The sequence below is a fragment of the Scyliorhinus torazame genome, chromosome 6, assembly GCF_047496885.1.
Source record: "Scyliorhinus torazame isolate Kashiwa2021f chromosome 6, sScyTor2.1, whole genome shotgun sequence".
Lineage (NCBI taxonomy): Eukaryota > Metazoa > Chordata > Chondrichthyes > Carcharhiniformes > Scyliorhinidae > Scyliorhinus > Scyliorhinus torazame.
The window spans coordinates 52,012,086-52,034,665 of record NC_092712.1 but is presented as its reverse complement, the minus strand read 5'-3'; positions in this window follow the sequence as shown (position 1 = coordinate 52,034,665).

The window sequence follows — 22,580 nt, the reverse complement described above, 5'->3', positions numbered from 1 at the left end:
TCTCCGCTGGACCCGCTCCAGTGCCAGTATGTCCTTCCTGAGGTGTGGGGCCCAAAATTGCTCACAGTATTCTAAATGGGGCCTAACTAATGCTTTATAAAGCTTCGACAAGGAAAATTAGGAGAAAGGTTAAGAAGAAATATAACTTAGGAGAGGTTACTGATCGAGGTGTTAAGATTCAGAACAGAGGTAAAAAAGCCAACATAAGTGTACTTTACCTGAATGCTCGTAGTATTCGGAATAAGGTAAATGAGTTGATGGCGCAAATCATCGTGAATGACTATGATTTAGTGGCCATTACTGAAACATGGTTAAAGGATGGTCACGACTGGGAGTTAAATATCCGAGGATTTCAAACTATTCAGAAGGACAGAGTGGATGGTAAGGGAGGTGGTGTAGCTCTGTTATTTAAGGATGACATCCGGGCAACAGTAAGGGATGACATCGATGCTATGGAGGATAAGGTTGAATCCATTTGGGTGGAAATCAGGAATAGTAAGGCGAAAAAGTCACTGATAGGAGTAGTCTATAGGCCACCAAATAGTAACATTATGGTGGGGCAGGCAATAAACAAAGAAATAACTGATGCATGTAGAAATGGTACAGCAGTTATCATGGGGGATTTTAATCTCCATGTCGATTGGTTTAACCAGGTCGGCCAAGGCAGCCTTGAGGAGGAGTTTATAGAATGTATCCGCGATAGTTTCCTAGAACAGTATATAATGGAACCTACGAGGGAACAAGCGGTCCTAGATCTGGTCCTGTGTAATGAGACAGGATTGATTCAGGATCTCATAGTTAGGGATCCTCTCGGAAGGAGCGATCACAATATGGTGGAATTTAAAATACAGATGGAGGGAGAGAAGGTAAAATCAAGCACTAGTGTTTTGTGCTTAAACAAAGGAGGTTTCAATGGGATGAGAGAAGAACTAGCTAAGGTAGACTGGGAGCAAAGACTTTATGGTGAAACAGTTGAAGAACAGTGGAGAACCTTCCAAGCAAAGGTTTATACCAACAAAAAGGACGGTAAAAAGAGGGAAAATCGACCGTGGATATCTAAGGAAATAAGGGAGAGTATCAAATTGAAGGAAAAAACATACAAAGTAGCAAAGATCAGTGGGAGACTAGAGGACTGGGAAATCTTTAGGGGGCAACAGAAAGCTACTAAAAAAGCTATAAAGAAGAGTAAGATAGATTATGAGAGTAAACTTGCTCAGAATATAAAAACAGACAGTAAAAGTTTCTACAAATATATAAAACAAAAAAGAGTGGCTCAGGTAAATATTGGTCCTTTAGAGGATGAGAAGGGAGATTTAATAATGGAAGATGAGGAAATGGCTGAGGAACTGAACAGGTTTTTTGGGTCGGTCTTCACAGTGGAAGACACAAATAACATGCCAGTGACTGGTGGAAATGAGGCTATGACAGGTGAGGACCTTGAGAGGATTGTTATCACCAAGGAGGTAGTGATGGGCAAGCTAATGGGGCTAAAGGTAGACAAGTCTCCTGGACCTGATGGAATGCATCCCAGAGTGCTAAAAGAGATGGCTAGGGAAATTGCAAATGCACTAGTGATAATTCACTAGATTCTGGGGTGGTCCCGGCGGATTGGAAATTAGCAAACGTGACACCACTGTTTAAAAAAGGAGGTAGGCAGAAAGCGGGTAATTATAGGCCAGTGAGCTTAACTTCGGTAGTAGGGAAGATGCTGGAATCTATCATCAAGGAAGAAATAGCGAGGCATCTGGATGGAAATTGTACATTCTGTCCCATTGGGCAGACGCAGCATGGGTTCATAAAGGGCAGATCGTGCCTAACTAATTTAGTGGAATTTTGTGAGGACATTAACAGTGCGGTAGATAACGGGGAGCCAATGGATGTGATATATCTGGATTTCCATAAAGCCTTTGACAAGGTGCCACACAAAAGGTTACTGCATAAGATAAAGATGCATGGCATTAAGGGGAAAGTAGTAGCATGGATAGAGGATTGGTTAATTAATAGAAAGCAAAGAGTGGGGATTAATGGGTGTTTCTCTGGTTGGCAATCAGTAGCTAGTGGTGTCCCTCAGGGATCAGTGTTGGGCCCACAACTGTTCACAATTTACATAGATGATTTGGAGTTGGGGACCAAGGGCAATGTGTCCAAGTTTGCAGACGACACTAAGATAAGTGGTAAAGCAAAAAGTGCAGAGGATACTGGAAGTCTGCAGAGGCTAGGGTCTGGCAGATGGAATACAATGTTGACAAATGTGAGGTTATCCATTTTGGTAGGAATAACAGCAAAAGGGATTATTATTTAAATGATAAAATATTAAAACATGCTGCTGTGCAGAGAGACCTGGGTGTGTTAGTGCATGAGTCGCAAAAAGTTGGTTTACAGGTGCAACAGGTGATTAAGAAGGCAAATGGAATTTTGTCCTTCATTGCTAGAGGGATGGAGTTTAAGACTAGGGAGGTACTGCTGCAATTGTATGAGGTGTTAGTGAGGCCACACCTGGAATATTGTGTTCAGTTTTGGTCTCCTTACTTGAGAAAGGACGTACTGGCACTGGAGGGTGTGCAGAGGAGATTCACTAGGTTAATCCCAGATCTGAAGGGGTTGGATTACGAGGAGAGGCTGAGTAGACTGGGACTGTACTCGTTGGAATTTAGAAGGATGAGGGGGGATCTTATAGAAACATATAAGATTATGAAGGGAATAGATAGGATAGATGCGGGCAGGTTGTTTCCACTGGTGGGTGAAAGCAGAACTAGGGGGCATAGTCTCAAAATAAGGGGAAGTAGATTTAGGACTGAGTTTAGGAGGAACTTCTTCACCCAAAGGGTTGTGAATCTATGGAATTCCTTGCCCAGTGAAGCAGTAGAGGCTCCTTCATTAAATGTTTTTAAGATAAAGATAGATAGTTTTTTGAAGAATAAAGGGATTAATTACCCTGAAAGTGGAGCTGAGTCCACAAAAGATCAGACATGATCTCATTGAATGGTGGAGCAGGCTCGAGGGGCCTGATGGCCTACTCCTGCTCCTAGTTTTTATGTTCTTATGTTCAGAAGTACATCCCTGCTTTTATATTCCAAGCCTCTTGAGATAAATGACAACATTGCATTTGCTTTCTTAATTGCGGACTCAACCTGCAAGTTTACCTTTAGAGAATCCTGGACTAGGACTCCCAAGTCCCTTTGCACTTCAGCATTATGAATTTTGTGAGGTCATTTCAGAAGATAGGTAAGTGTTAATGACATTGTTGTGAGCCTGGAGTCACATGTGGGGAATGTTAAGTTCAAGCAGTTCCTCCTCCCAAGGGCTTAACGCACATTGTGGAAATCACAAGTTTATCCTCCCACAGCCCAAAGATGTGCAGGTCAGGTGGATTGGCCATGCTAAGTTGCCCCTTAGTGTCCAGGGATGTGTAGGTTAGGTTTTGGGGATAGGGTGGGGGAGCGGACCCCAGGTACGGTGGAGAGGGTCGGTGCAGAGTTGATGGGCTGAATGGCCTCCTTCTACGCTGCAGGAATTCTATGGTTCGATTCCATAGTTCTAGGAAGCCCATGCCGACACGGGGAGAATGTACAAATACCACACAGTTACCCAAGGTCTGAATCGAGCACGAGTCCCTGGTGTTGTGAGGCAGCAGTGCTAACCAGTGTGCCACTGTGTTACCTGTGTTAAATATGTTTCTGCCTTGTTTACTTCACTTATCTTGTTCATTTATAATGATCTCAATTAAATGTTGTGTTCTGATGTTTCAGTGAGACATTTGTCGAAGTTCGTAAAGTTTAATGTAAAGCATTTATTCATAATTTTATAAATAAAAAGTTAACATTTAACTTTTTTTTTTGAAAATCTTTTTATAAACAGTTGCGTATATACATTCCATTTTTCTTGCCTGCATTAATTTACTTTATTGCACAGAGAGGTTTATTTTGTCCTTCATTTAACTTACTCTATGTACATTTTGTTGCCCTCTGGATCGGTCTATAATTCCCCCCCCCTTCCTCCCCACACCCTCCTTTCCTCACCCCCCCCTCCCCCCCGCTTTGGCTTCAGCACCCCTCCTCTTCTCTTGTGGTTTCCCCACCTTCCTTCTCCCCCCCCGTTCCGCCCCCCACCGCCGGGTTGTGCAGTCCTTTGGTTCCTCATTTTCTTGGTGTTTTTTTGTTCTTAGCTTACTCCTCATTGCTGGCTTCGAACAGGTTTTGGAACAGGCCGACAAACTGCCCCAAAATATCCAAGAAGCCTTCCTCTGACCCTCGGATGGCGTACTTAATCTTCTCCAGGTGGAGAAACTCCGAGAGGTCTGCAGCTTTGGGTGGTGTGGCCGAGCATGATTCTCCGGCGTGCGATTAGCGAAGCGAAAGCGAGGGCGTTGGCCCCCTTCCCCATGTGTATCTCTGGCTGCTCAGATACCCCGAAGATTGCCACGATTGGTCATGGCTTCACCCTCGCCCCCACAACCTTGGACATTGCCTCGGAGGAGGCTGTCCAAAACCGAGCAGGTTTCGGGCAAGCCCAAAACATGTGGGTGTGGTTAGCCGGGCCCCTCTGGCACCGCTCACATTTGTCCTCCACCTCCGGGAAGAACCTGCTCATTCGGGTTCTGGTCAGGTGCGCTCTGTGCACCACTTTGAGCTGCATTAGGCTTAGCCTTGCTCAGGAGGAGGTGGAGATCACCCTGCTCAGTGCTTCGCTCCAGAGTCCCCATCCTACCTCAGTCCCCAGTTCGTCTTTCCATTTCTGTCTGGTCTCGTCCAGTGGAGTCCGGGCTCTGTCCAGTAGTTGTCCGTATATTTTCCCACATAGCCCCCCCTTCTCACTGCCTGTGCCTATCAGGTCCTCTAATAGTGTGTTTTCTGGGGCCCCAGGGGCCCCTACTGTCTCTTTGCGGAGGAAGTGTTATATTTGGAGGTGTCTCAATTCCTGCCCTTTTGCTAGTTTCCACTTCCTCGTCAGTTCGTCCAGTGTCGCCAGTCTGCATCCTATGTAGAAGTCCCCGACCGTCAGTGTACCCCCGTCCCGCCTCCATCTTTTGAGGGTAGTATCTAGCATGGCTGGGGTGAATCTGTGATTGCCACAGATGGGGCCATGGGGGACATTTTATTTATGCCGATGTGCTGTCTCAATTGGGTCCACGTTCTCAGCGTGGCCGCTACCACTGGGCTTGTTGTGTACCTTGCTGAGGGGGATGGGAGTGCTGCTGTGGCCAGGGCCCGGAGGGTTGTTCCTTTACAGGATGCCTCCTCCATTTGTACCCAATCTGTGCCGGGTTCTTGTACCCGTCCCCTCACTCTTTCTGCCGTTGCTGCCCAGTGGTAGTATTGTAGGTTTGGTGAAGCCAAGCCCCCTTTGATTTTTCTTCTTTGCAGATTGGGTTTGGGAATTCTCGGGTTCTTACCAAGTTAACATTTAACTTAACGTTTAACTTTATCAGCTGAACAATGACACAAAACTGCCTCAACTTTTACAAATTTCTTGCATTAAAATATATTTTCTCACTTAAACACAATGGTTCTGTCTATTTGTAAAGGAAAAGGAGCAAAGAGGGAGGGGCCGAGAAGAGGGAGGGGAAGGGGAGGGTTTTGACAATTGTTAATTGTCAAGCTCAAAATCTGAAAGCAGCACTGCTGAAGTGCAGTGTCCTGGCACACATCTCCTCTGACATAATTTTGGTATGTCCTTTGGCAGTACACTCTTAGGGGTGGGTGATTGATTCACTGTAATACCTGTCAGACAGATACTTCACATTAGCTTCCAGGAGGCTTGCATATATCAACTAAGGCATTAAACTTTATTAAACCATTTGAAGTAATCACTGAGGCTTCTGAGGATGAACATTACATCAGGGAGATTCATAAACAACTTAGCTTAAAATACATTGCAAAATCCAAATGTGCTTTAGCTCTGAATCAGCTGGGAGGACAGGCATGTTAACATTAGTTTCTTTGAAGGAGTCAATAGCGCCTGTATCGAGGCCATGATCACCCAAAACCAACTCGGCTGGGCCGCCAATATGCTTACAATGTCAGAGTTCCGACTGCCAAAGCAAATCTTTTTCACCCAGCTCAAGGAAGGATCCTGAACAGGAGAAGGACAAAGGAAGCTCTTCAAAGACATCATGTAGGCTTACCTCAAGAAATGGAACGTAGACATCAATGCCTGGAAGACCTTTGCTCAGAAGGGACCTACTTGGAGGAACCTCCTGATTGAAGGGTCACAATTCTTTCCGAACCCTCGCCCGCAAGAGGAGGCCCAGAAAAGGAGACTGAGAAAGGAATACCCACGACTTAGCATGCAAGGACTGCCTTTTGGATACTCCTGCCAAGTGAATGACTGAAGGTGCAGCTCTAGGATCGGGCTCATCAGGCACACAAGGACTCACAGAACCCGTCACCAGGAACACAGAGTATCTTAGGTGGACAAGCATACCCGTTAGTGAGTGATCACCACATTCTATCCATTGTAGTTCTTTTAATGGAATAACATGCTCGTGACAAACCTTCTGTGACTTCAAACTCACTTCATACAGTAAATCCCCCATTTAATGGAATTAACAGCCTCATGAAAAACCCAAATTAAAAAAAATAAAATATATCTTCCCTTCATTTTATTTGCATTTTAAACATATTTATAAACACTAAAAATATAAAACATTAACCTACCAAACAAATGTCTCCTGATGTCTCCTGCCTCTGCTGGAATGAAAACGTTAGGTGTAAATAAAAATATGTAGAAGCTGACCAGATATCGAGGTAAGTGGCCCAGGTTAGAGCTGCAGCTGGATTTTTCCTTCAGCAGCGCAGGGCTTCCAGAAGCCAAAAAAAACATCTGGGAGTTTAAATGCCGCGCGCTCATAGCACACATGCCTGAACGCCCGCACTTCCAGGTCGCCACGCCGCGCATGTGCGGCGCACCTGCGACTTAGAGTTGCGAATCCTCCTGGAGGTTACAGGCCCAATAGCTCATCCAAAAGACTTCCATCGGAATTCTCCATCAGTTGGATCCTCTCGTCCGGCGGCAGCGTACCCACGCTCGTGGGTTTCCCGCCGGCTGCGGAAATGGGGAATCCCGCTGCCGGCGGGGGCGCGCCATGCCAGAAAACGTGGCTGGCGGACCGCAGAATCCCACCCTTCGCCTCTGACAGGGCAGCACTCCCTCAATCCTGCACTGGAGTGCCAGCTTTGATGTGGTTAGGTTGAAGTCCTGGAGTTGGACCTGAATCCGCAACCTTCTCACTAAGAGGTGAGAACATTACCCATTGAACCACAGCTCAGTGTTAGGCCTTGTGCGTTTGGGATGTGGCGCTGTCCTGAGAGATAGCAGCCTCATTTGGCAGCCTTATTGGGCAGCACGGTAGCACAAGTGGATAGCACTGTGGCTTCACAGCGCCAGGGTCCCAAGTTCGATTCTCCGCTGGGTCACTGTTTGTGCGGAGTCTGCACGTTCTCCCTGTGTCTGCGTGGGTTTCCTCCGGGTGCTCCGGTTTCCTCCCACAGTCCAAAGACGTGCAGGTTAGGTGGATTGGCCACGCTAAATTGCCCTTAGTGTCCAAGAAGGTTAGGAGGGGTTATTGGGTTATGGGGATAGGGTGGAAGTGAGGGCTTAAGTCGGTCGGTGCAGACTCGATGGGCCGAATGGCCTCCTTCTGCATTGTATGTTCTATGTTCTATTATGAGATAGATGCAATGCGGAGATGTGCAGTACTGTTCTCCTGACGCTCTGGGCAACCTTTCTCGGTTGACCGACATCATTATAAACAGATGATCTGCTCATTACTGTTATTGCTGCATTGTATCAGTACTGTGTGTTTTAGTTGCTATGCTTCTGGATTCTATAAACAGTGTTGATACATCAAACGTCTGCTGTAGATTGTGAAGGGTTTTGGGACATTCTGAGGTCATGAAACATGTAGCAAAAATTAAAGCTTTTCTTCCTGAAGTAGCACACACAAAACAGGTGAATTGCGTCACCTCACATGATGCACTCTTCGCGGCCCACTTGTGGGGAGAATGTCCTGCAGAAGCAAAATCGTCAACACTTCTATCTTCCGTTTCTTGAGGCAGCGGCTGGTAACCTAGGGACTGTGCATGGATGGTGTCTCATTGTGCCATATTGCGAAAAGCTAACATTACTAAAGGGGCAGATTTTACAGTCAGCAGTAAACAAAGAACAAGTGTTCATTTACCCTTTCACTTTCTGACTTTGCATTGAATGTTCCTGTCAGCCAACCATTAAAATGGATTGGATTAAGGAAGAGAGGGAAATGAGGAAGAAAACGTTTTTAAAAAAAACATTTGTTTTCTAAATCTCCAACGATAATTCAAATCTGAAGGAATGAGATTCCACACTGATTAATTTTCAGCTTCTGAATGGGTGTTTGGCAATAATTGAGTTGAACTAAAATGGTAATTAGACTGAGATGGAACAGTTGTAACTTTTTCTGGATGGTTTATTGCATATGAATCAAGTAAGTACAATATCCATTTATTTCAATGATGGGTCTCCCGGTGACATATCATTAATGCACAGCTTCTGACAGAGCAGAGAATCTTGGATAGCAATTTCCTGATCTTGGAACAATGATCTTGGTTAACAATGTATGTGCGGTTGCTGGAAGTTGTTGCCATTAATAATGCTGGGTGTTATTAGCTGCACTGCTATTTCTACTGCAAATTCTACCCATTGTGTCATTATCCTATTCATTCCTTGAATTGGTTTGCCTGCTAATCAGCAGTTATGACTGCTCCAAATTTAGAACAAATGGATTAGCTAGCTAGGATTATTTTTGGAAGCTGCTACTATTTGATACTTGGTATGGAGTCTACATTGCAATCATAAGGAATGCATTGCTATTATAGCCAGAGTAAAACCCTGCATTGAACTGCTTACACAGTTAGAACACATTTTAATTGGCAGAGTGACTGAAGGCAGTTTACTTATCTGAAGGATTCGACCTTCGCACCCTTGCTGATTTGTCGAGAAACACCTATTCCTGAAATAAATGGGTTTTTTTCCGGTTAATATTGGTGAAAAAGTATTCTGCAGTCCACTGCTGTGTTTTATCATCTACTTTGCTACACTTCCAACTGATGCTGGACAGTCAGATCCCAGAATGGAATTTTGTCTCGATAGGTTGTAAGTTTAATTTTTTTTGTTTAGGGACATGGATGAAGAGAGTCACGGGACTGCCAATTAATTTTCAACAAAATATAAAATATTTATTAAACATGAAATATTGACTATAATACAATACTTCTTCACCCCATCTTTTTCTTCACAGATGTTTAAGGATAGCACAAGTTACAAAATATATCTTATACCCTCATGTTCCAATTAAGTACAGTCCCTGTAAACCAACAGGCCAACTGTGGTCAGACACACCACACTCTGAAACAAAATGGCAGATACCACCCAATACATCTTCAGTGGATACCTCTTCAAATCCCCCTAGATGCTTATCACAGTATGAACCAACTGGTCTCACTGGAACTCCAGCTTCTACACGAGTGTTTCCAAACTCCACTCTCAAAAAACACACTTGAGAATTTTCTCCCAAACAATGCTTTCTTTTGGATGCCTTCACCAAGCATCCACATCCAGGATTTCAATCTCTCCTTTAAGTATTTCTCTGCCTTGAATTGCCACATGCATTTAAGCTTCCACACAATCTCTCATGTGCCCAGCCATGCCAACAGAACATTACTGCTTCACCTGCTATATTAAGGTATCGACAACCTTAGAATTACTTCAGATGTTTGGCTTCTCACTTGCCGACTTCACCAGATTGGCACCTTTCAGCTTTGCCTTTAACTGGGAGCTTCTCCCCGCCTCTTTCTTTAGCTTCAATGGAGAGTATTTTGTTTATATTCCAGGTCTTTGTCCCTTTGACTTCAGTCTTCCTGCGACTCCTATTAAATTCTCTGGCTTCTAGAACGATCTGTTCATAGTTTCTGGGACTTCCTTTCTGCCCCAAACTTCATTGCCCTGCCTGTGCTGGCAGTTTCTGTGAGAGCTGTTTTCTTCTCAGATGCCTGGCTCCAACAAGTGCTCATGCCATTCAGTGTGGGCCCCTGGTTGCTAAACAACAGTCTAGTCTTTCTTTAAACCCTGTTTGTTTTCATGTCATAAACCCTTTAATTATGAAGTAGACACTGTTTAAATGAAACCAAAACCCACAGTCGTGCAAGCATCTTTGTTTAACATGAAGAGAACTAAAGTTTTAACTATTTCTTACACAGAGACAAGAATTAAACTTGCTTAAAGCTATACCTTGTTTCTAATACCCACCAAATACAAATACAGATTACTTAAAATTATCTCGGCGGGATTCTCATAGAATCATAGGATTTACAGATTAGAAGGAGGCCATTCGACCCATTGAGTCTGCATTGGCCCTTGGAAAAAGCATCCTACTTAAGCCCATGCCTCCACCCTATCCCCGTAACCCAGTAATCCCATATAATCTTTTTTTAGACACGAAGGGCAATTCATCATGGCCAATCCACTTAACCTGCACATCTTTGGACTGCGGGAGGAAACCAGAGCACCCGGAGGAAACCCATACAGACGCGGGGAGAACATGCAGACTCCGCACAGACAGTGAACCCAAGCCGGGAATCGAACCTGGGACTTGGGCGCTGTGAAGCAACAGTGCTAACCACTGTGCAACCGTGCCTTCCAGCTAGCCCCCTTTACGGGAGCGGCGTGCCACCAATGGGAGCGGGGTTCTCCCTTCCCGCAGCCAGTCAATGGAGTTTCCCATTGCGGCCACCCCACACTGTCGGGAAACCCGCGGGCGTGGGTGGATCCCGCCGACGGAGAATCCCGCAGCCTCTGTTTCCTGACAAGCTGTCGTTGGGAATTTTACAATCCGCACAGAGCATACGTGAAAGAAACAGAAGGGGTTGAGTTTCCATTTGTTGCTGTCGGTACTGGCAGCTCGAAACGGCGGACCCGGTGCAAACGATCTGAGAATTTTCAAGATAAATTAGTTCTGCTCACGCTTTCACACCTTCACGTGCTTTCCACAATCTTTTATTCCAGTTCAGGATTCAATTCACCAGAATTGTTTCCGCAACAAAACCGGCCTTGCCCCAAATTGTGAGATTCTGCTGATTTAAGTAGTTTAGGGAGGCTGTTCAAGTTATGCTCATTTTCTTAGACATACAGACCCAAGTAGACAAGTTGTAAAAAGTTTTTAATTCATAAACTATTTAAATTACTAATTAAACAAATAGTGTAAATACCATTCATCTGGGTGACACTCCCCAAAGAGGCTATCTGGATTCAGACCCAGGATCTGCATGCAGTGTTCCAACGGGTGAGGAAGCTAGCTCCTCTTGTGGGAGAGTCGAGGACCAGAGGGCATAATCTCAGAGTAAGTGGTCCGCCATTTTACATCAACATAGATAAACATAGAACATGCAGTGCAGAAGGAGGCCATTCGGCCCATCGAGTCTGTACCGACCCAACAAACAAAGAACAAAGAAATGTACAGCACAGGAACAGGCCCTTCGGCCCTCCAAGCCCGTGCCGACCATGCTGCCCGACTAAACTACAGTCTTCTACACTTCCTGGGTCCGTATCCTTCTATTCCCATCCTATTCATATATTTGTCAAGATGCCCCTTAAATGTTCCTATCGTCCCTGCTTCCACTACCTCCTCCGGTAGCGGGTTCCAGGCACCCACTACCCCCTGCGTAAAAAACTTGCCTCGTACATCTACTCTAAACCTTGCCCCTCTCACCTTAAACCTATGCCCCCTAGTAATTGACCCCTCTACCCTGGGGAAAAGCCTCTGACTATCCACTCTGTCTATGCCCCTCATAATTTTATATACCTCTATCAGGTCTCCCCTCAACCTCCTTCGTTCCAGTGAGAACAAACCGAGTTTATTCAATCGCTCCTCATAGCTAATGCCCTCCATACCAGGCAACATTCTGGTAAATCTCTTCTGCACCCTCTCTAAAGCCTCCACATCCTTCTGGTAGTGTGGCGACCAGAATTGAACACTATACTCCAACTGTGGCCTAACTAAGGTTCTATACAGCTGCAACATGACTTGCCAATTCTTATACTCAATGCCCCGGCCAATGATGGCAAGCATGCCATATGCCTTCTTGACTACCTTCTCCACCTGTGTTGCCCCTTTCAATGACCTGTGGACCTGTACTCCTAGATCTCTTTGACTTTCAATACTCTTGAGGGTTCTACCATTCACTGTATATTCCCTACCTGCATTAGACCTTCCAAAATGCATTACCTCACATTTGTCCGGATTAAACTCCATTTGCCATCTCTCCGCCCAAGTCTCCAGACAATCTAAATCCTGCTGTATCCTCTGACAGTCCTCATCGCTATCCGCAATTCCACCAACCTTTGTGTCGTCTGCAAACTTACTAATCAGACCAGTTACATTTTCCTCCAAATCATTTATATATACTACAAAGAGCAAAGGTCCCAGCACTGATCCCTGTGGAACACCACTGGTCACAGCCCTCCAATTAGAAAAGCATCCCTCCATTGCTACTCTCTGCCTTCTATGGCCTAGCCAGTTCTGTATCCACCTTGCCAGCTCACCCCTGATCCCGTGTAACTTCACCTTTTGTACTAGTCTACCATGAGGGACCTTGTCAAAGGCCTTACTGAAGTCCATATAGACAACATCTACTGCCCTACCTGCATCAATCATCTTAGTGACCTCCTCGAAAAACTCTATCAAGTTAGTGAGACACGACCTCCCCTTCACAAAACCGTGCTGCCTCTCACTAATACGTCCATTTGCTTCCAAATGGGAGTAGATCCTGTCTCGAAGAATTCTCTCCAGTAATTTCCCTACCACTGAAGTAAGGCTCACCGGCCTGTAGTTCCCGGGATTATCCTTGCTACCCTTCTTAAACAGAGGAACAACATTGGCTATTCTCCAGTCCTCCGGGACATCCCCTGAAGACAGCGAGGATCCAAAGATTTCTGTCAAGGCCTCAGCAATTTCCTCTCCAGCCTCCTTCAGTATTCTGGGGTAGATCCCATCAGGCCCTGGGGACTTATCTACCTTAATATTTTTTAAGACACCCAACACATTAAGCCTTCACTTCCACCCTATCCCCGTATCCCAATGACACCTCCTAACCTTTTTGGACACTGAGGGCAATTTAGCATGGCCAATCCACCTAATCTGCTCGTCTATTTTAGGAAGCAATGAGGAGGTATTCCTTCTCTCAGAGTGAATTTGTGAAATTTTTTATCGCAGAGAGTGGTAGAGGTTTGGCCGTTAAGTATGTTCAAGGCTGAGATAGACAGATTTTTTAATCAGTAAAGGAATCTAGGGGGTTATGGAACTAAGGCGGGAAAGTGGAGTTGCGGATTATCATATCGGGTCAAACATGATCTCATTGGCTGGCAGCGCAGACTTGATGGGCTGAATTGCCAACCTTTGCTCCTAAGTCTTATGGTCTGATGGAGGTGAAGGCAGTGGGGTGTGGCGGCAGTGTGAGGTGTGAGTGGTGTGCCCCTGACAATTCCTTTCCAGGAAACGAGCTCCAGTTGCTGTGCCTGCCAACCTCACAGACTAGCAAAAACTAACATTCAGCCATTATTATTCCGTTCTTTGCCTGAAGGCAGATCCGACCCACAGTGCCATCATTTCCCCCATGGGTAGGACAAGCAGCAGGTCCTGAATTACCCCAGGTGGAGTGGGAATCAAACTCCATGCTGTTAGCAACAATCTTATCCTGACCGGCTGTCTAACCAGCTGAACCAACCGGCACTCCAAGGGGTCTAAGTGGCTGTGGCAACATGCACTTTGGGTGGAGCTTTCCAGCACTGGGCATTGCGGCTGTTCTCACAGGCGGGGTGTGAAAACTCGGAGAGCCGTTTACTTTTAATGGCTTTCCAAATAGATTTCATGGAATTTATAGATTTCTTAGAATTTACAGTGCAGAAGGAGGCCATTCGGCCCATCGAGTCTGCACCGGCTCTTGGAAAGAGCAACCTACCCAAGGTCCACACCTCCACCCTATCCCCATAACCCAGTATCCTCACCCAACACTATGGGCAATTTTGGACACTAAGGGCAATTTTGGACACTGATGGCAATTTATCATGGCTAATCCACCTAACCTGCACATCTTTGGACTGTGGGAGGAAACCGGAGCGCCCGGAGGAAACCCACGCACACACGGGGAGGATGTGCAGACTCCGCACAGACAGTGACCCAAGCCGGAATCGAACCTGGGACCCTGGAGCTGTGAAGCAATTGTGCTATCCACAATGCTACCGTGCTGCCCCTATGTTCCTGTCCCGCCGGTGAAAATACCACCCTTTCACTCACATGTCTTACTCCAAAGCAGCATCAACAGTCACTGTCCTCCAATCCACTCCACTGCCTCCAGTCCACAAAGTCCCTCGACCTCTCTCTCAACCCAGTCGCTGGGACACTGTCCTCCAGCTAACTCCCAGCCTGGGATGGAGACAATCTCCATGGGCTGGAGAAAATATCTCCAAAGACTTAGAGGGCCGAGATTCACCTATCGGACTGGTTTTAAAAAAGCAAAGCCAGAGTCAGAATGAGCCAAAGAATCTAGCCCAATATCTCCTTACGTGGTTCCCCATCATGCTTTGTTTTATATTTCTCCCCTTTCATTGTGGTTCAGATGCGATATAAACGTACGTTTGTGTTGTTGTTAAGATAGGTCCCTTATAGAGCAGCACGGCGGTGCAGTGGTTAGCACTGCAGTCTCACGGCACCGAGGTCCCAGGTTCGATCGCGGCTCTGGGTCACTGTCCATGTGGAGTTTGCACATTCTCCCCATGTTTGCGTGGGTTTCGCCCCCACAACCCAAAGATGTGCAGGGTAGGTGGATTGGCCACCCCAAATTGCCCCTTAACTGGCAAAAATGAATTGGGTAAATTTAAAAAAAAGACAGGACCCTTCTCTCTTTTCTTTTTCTCTGAATTTCCTCCCTCCCTCCCTGAAGTCACTGGGCTGGATTCTCCTCGGTAGCGGAGTTCCCGATGTGGGGGAGAATTTAATGTCGGCTAAAAATCCGTCAATGCTGTTCCAATGTTCCAGTTCCCCGTTGGTGGCGGCATCGAAGTTCGCGGGAGAATGCGAATGAGTCAAAAAAGCTGCACAACCTCGTCAGGGTGGCCAGGGTGAGTCGCTGGCACTGTGCCCTTGGCACTCACCCCCTTCCCACACAACCGTAAACCCCACCCTGCACCACCTGCCAGTACCCATACCCGAATGCCAGCAGCTACCCACCCCCTGAGCTGCATGCGTCCGACTGTCTAATACTGTGCGTTTTCTGACTGCCCACCTCCCAAGGAGCAGACAGCTCACAACCGCCGGGAGACGGAAAAGACTGGAGGGGCACTGCTGGACCTGCGGCCCCCTCACCACAGCAGAGCAGCGGGACCTGGTTAGTGGGCCTGGAAAAGGGCAGTCGCCGAGGTGGAGGTCGGCATTGAGCAAGCAAGTGAGACCCCTCTGTGTTGCGGTTCCCCGTGGCACGTGTGTCACTGCCCCCTCCAACACCACCAGCATCCCCACACCCCCACACACTCGCCCTCCAACACCACCACACCCCCACACCCCCACACACTCGCCCTCCAACACCACCACACCCCCACACCCCCACACACTCGCCCTCCAACACCACCACACCCCCACACCCCCACACACTCGCCCTCCAACACCACCAGCATCCCCACACCCCCACACACTCGCCCTCCAACACCCCCACACCCCCACACACTCGCCCTCCAACACCACCACACCCCCACACCCCCAAACACTCGCCCTCCAACACCACCACACCCCCACACCCCCACACACTCGCCCTCCAACACCACCACACCCCCACACCCCCACACACTCGCCCTCCAACACCACCACACCCCCACACCCCCACACACTCGCCCTCCAACACCACCACACCCCCACACCCCCACACACTCGCCCTCCAACACCACCACACCCCCACACCCCCACACACTCGCCCTCCAACACCACCACACCCCCACACATTCGCCCTCCAACACCACCACACCCCCACACCCCCACACACTCGCCCTCCAACACCACCACACCCCCACACATTCGCCCTCCAACACCACCACACCCCCACACCCCCACACACTCGCCCTCCAACACCACCACACCCCCACACCCCCACACATTCGCCCTCCAACGCCACCACACCCCCACACCCCCAAACACTCGCCCTCCAACACCACCACACCCCCACACCCCCACACACTCGCCCTCCAACACCACCATACCACCACACCCCCACACACTCGCCCTCCAACACCACCACACTCCCACACCCCCACACACTCGCCCTCCAACACCACCACACCCCCACACCCCCACACACTCGCCCTCCAACACCACCACACCCCCACACCCCCACAGACTCGCCCTCCAACACCACCACACTCCCACACCCCCACACACTCGCCCTCCAACACCACCACACCCCCACACCCCCACACACTCGCCCTCCAACACCACCACACCCCCACACCCCCACACACTCGCCCTCCAACACCACCACACCCCCACACACTCGCCCTCCAACACCACCACACCCCCACACACTCGCCCTCCAACACCACCACACCCCCACACCCCCACACACTTGCCCTCCAACACCACCACACCCCCACACCCCCACACACTCGCCCTCCAACACCACCACACCCCCACACACCCGCGCTCCAACACCCCCACACCCCCACACCCCACTCACCCGTCTTCCAACACCCCCACACACTCGTCCTCCAACACCCCCACACACCCGCGCTCCAACACCCCCACACCCCCACACACTCATCCTCCAACACCCTCACACCCCCACACACCTGCCCTCCTACACCCCCACACCCCCACACACTCGTCCTCCAACACCCCCACACCCCCACACACTCGTCCTCCAACACCCCCACACCCCCGCACACCTGCCCTCCAACACCCCCACACCCCCACACACTCGTCCTCCAACACCCCCACACCCCCACACACCCGCCCTCCAACACCCCCACACCCCCACACACTCGTCCTCCAACACCCCACACACTCGCCCTCCACCACCCCCACACCCCCACACACTCGCCCTCCAGCACCTTATCACCCCCACACACTCACCCACCAACACCCCCACACCCCCACACACCCACCCTCCAACACCCCCAGACACCCACACACCCGCCATCCAACACCCCCACACCCCCACACACTCGCCATCCAACACCCCCAGACACCCACACACCTGCCCTCCAACACCCTCACATCCCCACACACCCACCCTCCAACACCACCAGCACTCCAACACCCCCACTCACCCATCCTCCAACACTCCCACACACCTGCCCTCCAGCACCCCCACACCCCCACACACTTGCCGTCCAACACCCCCATACCCCCACACACTCGCCCTCCAACACCACCAGCACCCCCACACACCCGTCCTCCAACATTCCCACACCCCCACACACCCGTCCTCCAACACCCCCACCCCCCCACAAACTCGCCCTCCAACACCACCAGCACCCCCACACACCCGTCCTCCAACATTCCCACCCCCCCACACACTCGCCCTCCAACACCACCAGCACCCCCACACACCCGTCCTACAACATTCCCACCCCCCCACACCCCCACACACTCGCCCTCCAACACCACCAGCACCCCCACACACCCGTCCTACAACATTCCCACACACCCACACCCCCACACACTCGCCCTCCAACACCCCCACACCCCCACTCACCCGTCCTCCAACAGCCCGACACCCCCACACCCCGCCCTCCAACACCCCCACACCACCACACACCTGTCCTCCAACACCCCCACACCCCCACACACCTGTCCTCCAACACCCCCACACCCCCACACACCTGTCCTCCAACACCCCCACAGCCCGACACACTCGCCCTCGAACATGCATCTTCCAGGTCAGAGGCCGCGCATGTGCACGGCGGCAGCTTCCAGCCCGCAGACCTGGCAGACTCGGCCCGCGGACCTGGACCGCCGAAATAGTGCCCCGCATTGGCCGCTCACACGCCCCAGACCGCCCGCACACATTACCTCCCAGCCCCGAATGAAGCCCCCCCCCAGCCCCCCCCCCCCGCCTGCCGATCGGCCCTCCCCTGACTGTGGCAGCCCTGGACTGAGTCTGCAGCCGCCACGCGAGGAACATGACGGTGGGACCTTGTTAGAACCACGTCGTCGGGAATTCGGCCGGTTGGGGACGGTGCATCGCGGGGTGGGCCTCAAGCAATGGCCTGAGGTGGTGGATACTCGGGGCGGCGTACTCCCCGAGTACGGCGATTTTGGGGGGTGGCGTTGAATTGCGAAACTGGCGTCGGTCCCGATTTTGTGCGCGAAAACGGATTCTCCGCCCCATCGCCGAACGCGATTTTGGCGCCGGGGACAGAGAATCCAGCCCAATGACTCTGCTGCTCTTATTTTCACTTCCACCAAGTCCCGATGATTCATAACCCCTACACTCGTTGATCTAGGTTGGCTTCCAGTCGAGCAAGGCCTCCATTTTATAATCTTCATTCGTGTCTCGAAATCCCTCTGAGATGCCTTCTAACCCTGTTCTCATGAGCACCCCCAATTTTAGTTATTCCACCACTTGTGGCCTTACCTTCAGATGCCTTGGCCCCTAAATTGGGAATTTCTTTGTGAAACCTGCCTGCCTTTTCAGCTCTCTTCCCTCCTTTAAGATACACCTTAGACCTTTTACCGAGATTTTGATTTGTCTGCCCGAATATCTCCTTATATTGCTCAATGTCAAATTTTATTTGATAAAGCTGCAATTGAACAACTTAGGACATTAGTATTATGTTAAAGGTGCTGTATAAATACAGGCTGCTTTTGTTTTCTCATTTAGAAAGGCCTCAAGAGAATATGGCCAAGATATGATCCACCCTTTTATGAAAATGCAGCTTAAGGTGCACCCCACTTGCCTATTTACTTTATCTGCGAGAGGATCCCACCCCCACTTCCATCACAGACACACATCAACTGTTTTTTTTTCCCACCCCCCTGCTCATGTTTGAGAATGTTTTAGAACACTTCATAAAAGGAAAATGTTGTGGCTGAGCAGGAAACAGGCAAGATTAAAAGAGTGCTATAAGAATGAAGTGATAGATTTTGTCAAGCGATTTAACTACGTATATTGGTTTTCAGAAAATGTTTTAGGCAGCTTTTGCATAAAACCTGAAACTGACTGAAAGCTATCGACAGACTGAATAAGAAGGGTGAGGGGGTTGCAGAGACCCTGTGCTGAGCGACGAGGTGACTTCCTTTCCCTTCAGTTCAGAATCAGACCCACCTCTCGGGATCATAGACTTCTATTTACACCCGCCCACACCCCCACACACTTGCCCTTCCACACCACCAGCACCCCCCACACACCCGTCCTCCAGAACCACCAGCATCCCCACACCCCCACACACTTGCCCTCCAACACCACCAGCACCCCCACACTCTCGCCCTCCAACACCACCAGCACCCCTACACCCACCCACACCCACGCCACCCACACACCCCCACCACCACCGCCCCCACAACATCCCTCCACGATCCCCCACCACCCCAAACCACGATCCAATCATGCGTCATGTGTGGCAGGAACACCTCGCGATGAGGCAGACCCTTTTGGTGTACCCCCACCCCCGCTCCCGCCACAACCCCAAGGGGATGGCCGCGAGTAAGAGGACAAGAACAGCGACGAGAGCGCTCAAACCACAGCCCGAGACAGCCCGGAGCAACTGTCCCAGGACGAGGCTGACGTCCTGTCACAGCAGTCTTCAACATCCTCCACCATCCGAGAGACACTCACCTTGGTTGGACGTGCTAGTGAAGAAGTTCCTGGAGCACTAGCTTGTGCACACCACACATGTGCCGTGGGACGGGTGGATGTAGGAACCCCTGAGTGGGCAGACGGTCAGAGAGTGGCCCGACCCCAGAGGCTAGCTGCCATCCTGATGGATTTCAGGCTCTGGAAAGGGTGGACCCATTGACAGTGGAGATGCAGTCACAGAGCCAGGGATTGCAGGAGGGGTGTCGGCAACCATCTAATGACTGCAGGTGATGTTGGAGGAGTACAACCCCCTGCAGGAGCAGGAGACGTGACACCCAGGCCAAGACCGGCTATGGGTCAAGCTGTCCAAGGCCTAGTTCACTCTGTGTTGGTAGTGGCCGAGGCCCAGGACAGGGCTGCCCTGACACAGGCAGCCATGTACCAGGAATACCTGGACATAGAGCAGCGCTCCTGAGCATGGCCCAGTCACGGCGGGTCATGGCTGAGGGTACCGGCCTCCGTTACTGGCTGATGTTGCACAGTCCCAGAGGGAGGTGGTCCACTCCATATGCTCCATGGACGCGAGCATCGAGACCCTGGACGGGATGGGAGCGGGCCTCCAGGACTGGAAGGCCCAGGTGACGGGGGGGCCTCAGGCGTTAGCTCCGCTCGCACTCCCGTCCCATGTAGTAGCTCGGGGACCATCGGGCACCCCCGAGGGAGAAGGTGTCGTTGGGTCCCATGCTGGTGACTCCCGTATGGGAGGGTCTGGAATTCCACTGGGCCTTGATCCTCCCCCCCCCACCTCCTGTTCCTGATGGGAAGCAGGCAGAAACAAGGCGGCACCATGCCACCTGGGACTCCCGAGCAAAACTGGACCCATCCAGGCCCAGTCACCCGAAAAGGCGGCCGCCAAAGAGGACCCAGGTCAAAGGGCCGGAATCACAGCAGGCCGCCTCTGCTTCTGATGTATCACCTGGGAATCCACCCAGACGTAGCGTTACGGCCCGTAAGGACTGAAAGGTAGTCACCACTTAGGTTGTCGCAGGTGCAGTGTCATGTGAGAGTACCTTTAAGAAATGGGTGTTTATTACTGCAGTGATGTCAGAGAGAGGGTGGAGCTGGGCTGTCTGTCTGCTTTATTTTCGTTTTTGAGCAGGCTGCTATAGAGTGAGGTTTTAGTTTTGTTTTCAGAGAGAAGAGCTGCAGTGAAAGCCAGCAGATGTGCATGGATCTCTCTACAAGCTAAAGAGTGTTCATTTGGGTGATTTCAAAGGGATAACTGCTCTCATTAGAGAATTTAAACCTGATCTCTGTGTTAAAAGGGTCTTTTGTCTTCTTGATGTTGTTTGGGAAGTTATTAAGGATTACTTAGTGTTGTATTCTGTGGGGGTTGTATTTGAATTAATGGTTGCTAAGATGTTCACTGTATGTTTTAAAAAGGTTAACTTGAGTTCAAAGAATAAACATTATTTTGCTTTAAAAAATACTTTTCCATTTCTGCTGTACCACACCTGTAGAGTGGGCTGTGGGCTCCCCATACCATAATCTATTAAAAGTTGTGGGTCAGGTGAACTCCATGATACACTTTGGGGTTCTCTAAACCCTGGCCTATAACAGCAGCAACACAGGGGCTATGGCACAAACCTGTCTACATATGCTCACCGTTCCACAGTAAACACCTATTGACAACGTGTCAACCTGTCGTGATGCTCTGTCAGAATGATGTGAGGAATAGGCTGGGCTGGCTGCCGTGGGGGTGGGGAGATGGGCGGACATTGGGGGTGTGCTTGGGCCAGGGACCCCAGTTCAGCCAGAGCTCATTGCTCCGCTGACCCGCCCCCCCCATCCCTCTCCACCTCATACCCCCCTCGCCTCTCCTCCCCTCAGCCCCCATCTCTGCCACCAAGGATTTGGTGGGGTCGTGTGATGGAATGGCCAGCTCGCATGCAGGGATCACCCAGTTGGATGGTGGAAAGTGCCACTGTGGGCAGGAGTCAGATGTCGTGTAACCGTGCAGAGCGCCAGAGTTCATCGCAGAGCAGGTTCTCATCATCCTCCATCGCATGGAGAAGACCCGCTGTTACTGCCAACCCAGGGCCCGCACCCCGTAGTGAAGCAGGTTGGAATCATAGATGGGGTTTTCAAGGGGAGGGGGGGAGTGGCACAGAGAGGGTGTTCATGGGAGGCGGTGGTTGGCCGGGGGAGGGGGGGGGGAAGTGCATGTGGGGGTGGGACGGGGTGTTCATGCCGCTGGCCAGGCCCCCTAGTCGTCGAACCTAGCCGGGCCAGAACGGCCTTCTTGAAAGTGTACTCTCGAAAATCAATAGGTCCTGCTGGACTCCCATGTCCTGCTCTCGGATCCTGCGTGGGCTAAATGACATGTGTGTTCATGGACATCGTCTATCTCTCCCGACTCCATTTCAAGATACCCACCTGCTTCAAGAAGACCACCATCATACCGGTGCCAAAGTAGAATCAAGTAACGTGTCTCAATGACTACCATCCGGTGGCCTTGACATCTTTCATTAAGAAGTGTTTCGAGAGGTTGGTCATGAGACACATCAACTCCATACTCCCAGAATGCCTTGATCCACTGCAATTCGCATATCGACACAACTGGTCCACAGCAAACGCTATCTCCCTGGCCCTACACACATTCCTGGAGCATCTCGACAACATGGACTCCTACGTCAGACTCCTATTCATTGACTACAGCACCGCCTTCAACACCATAACCCCAGCCAAACTCATATCAAAACTCCAAAA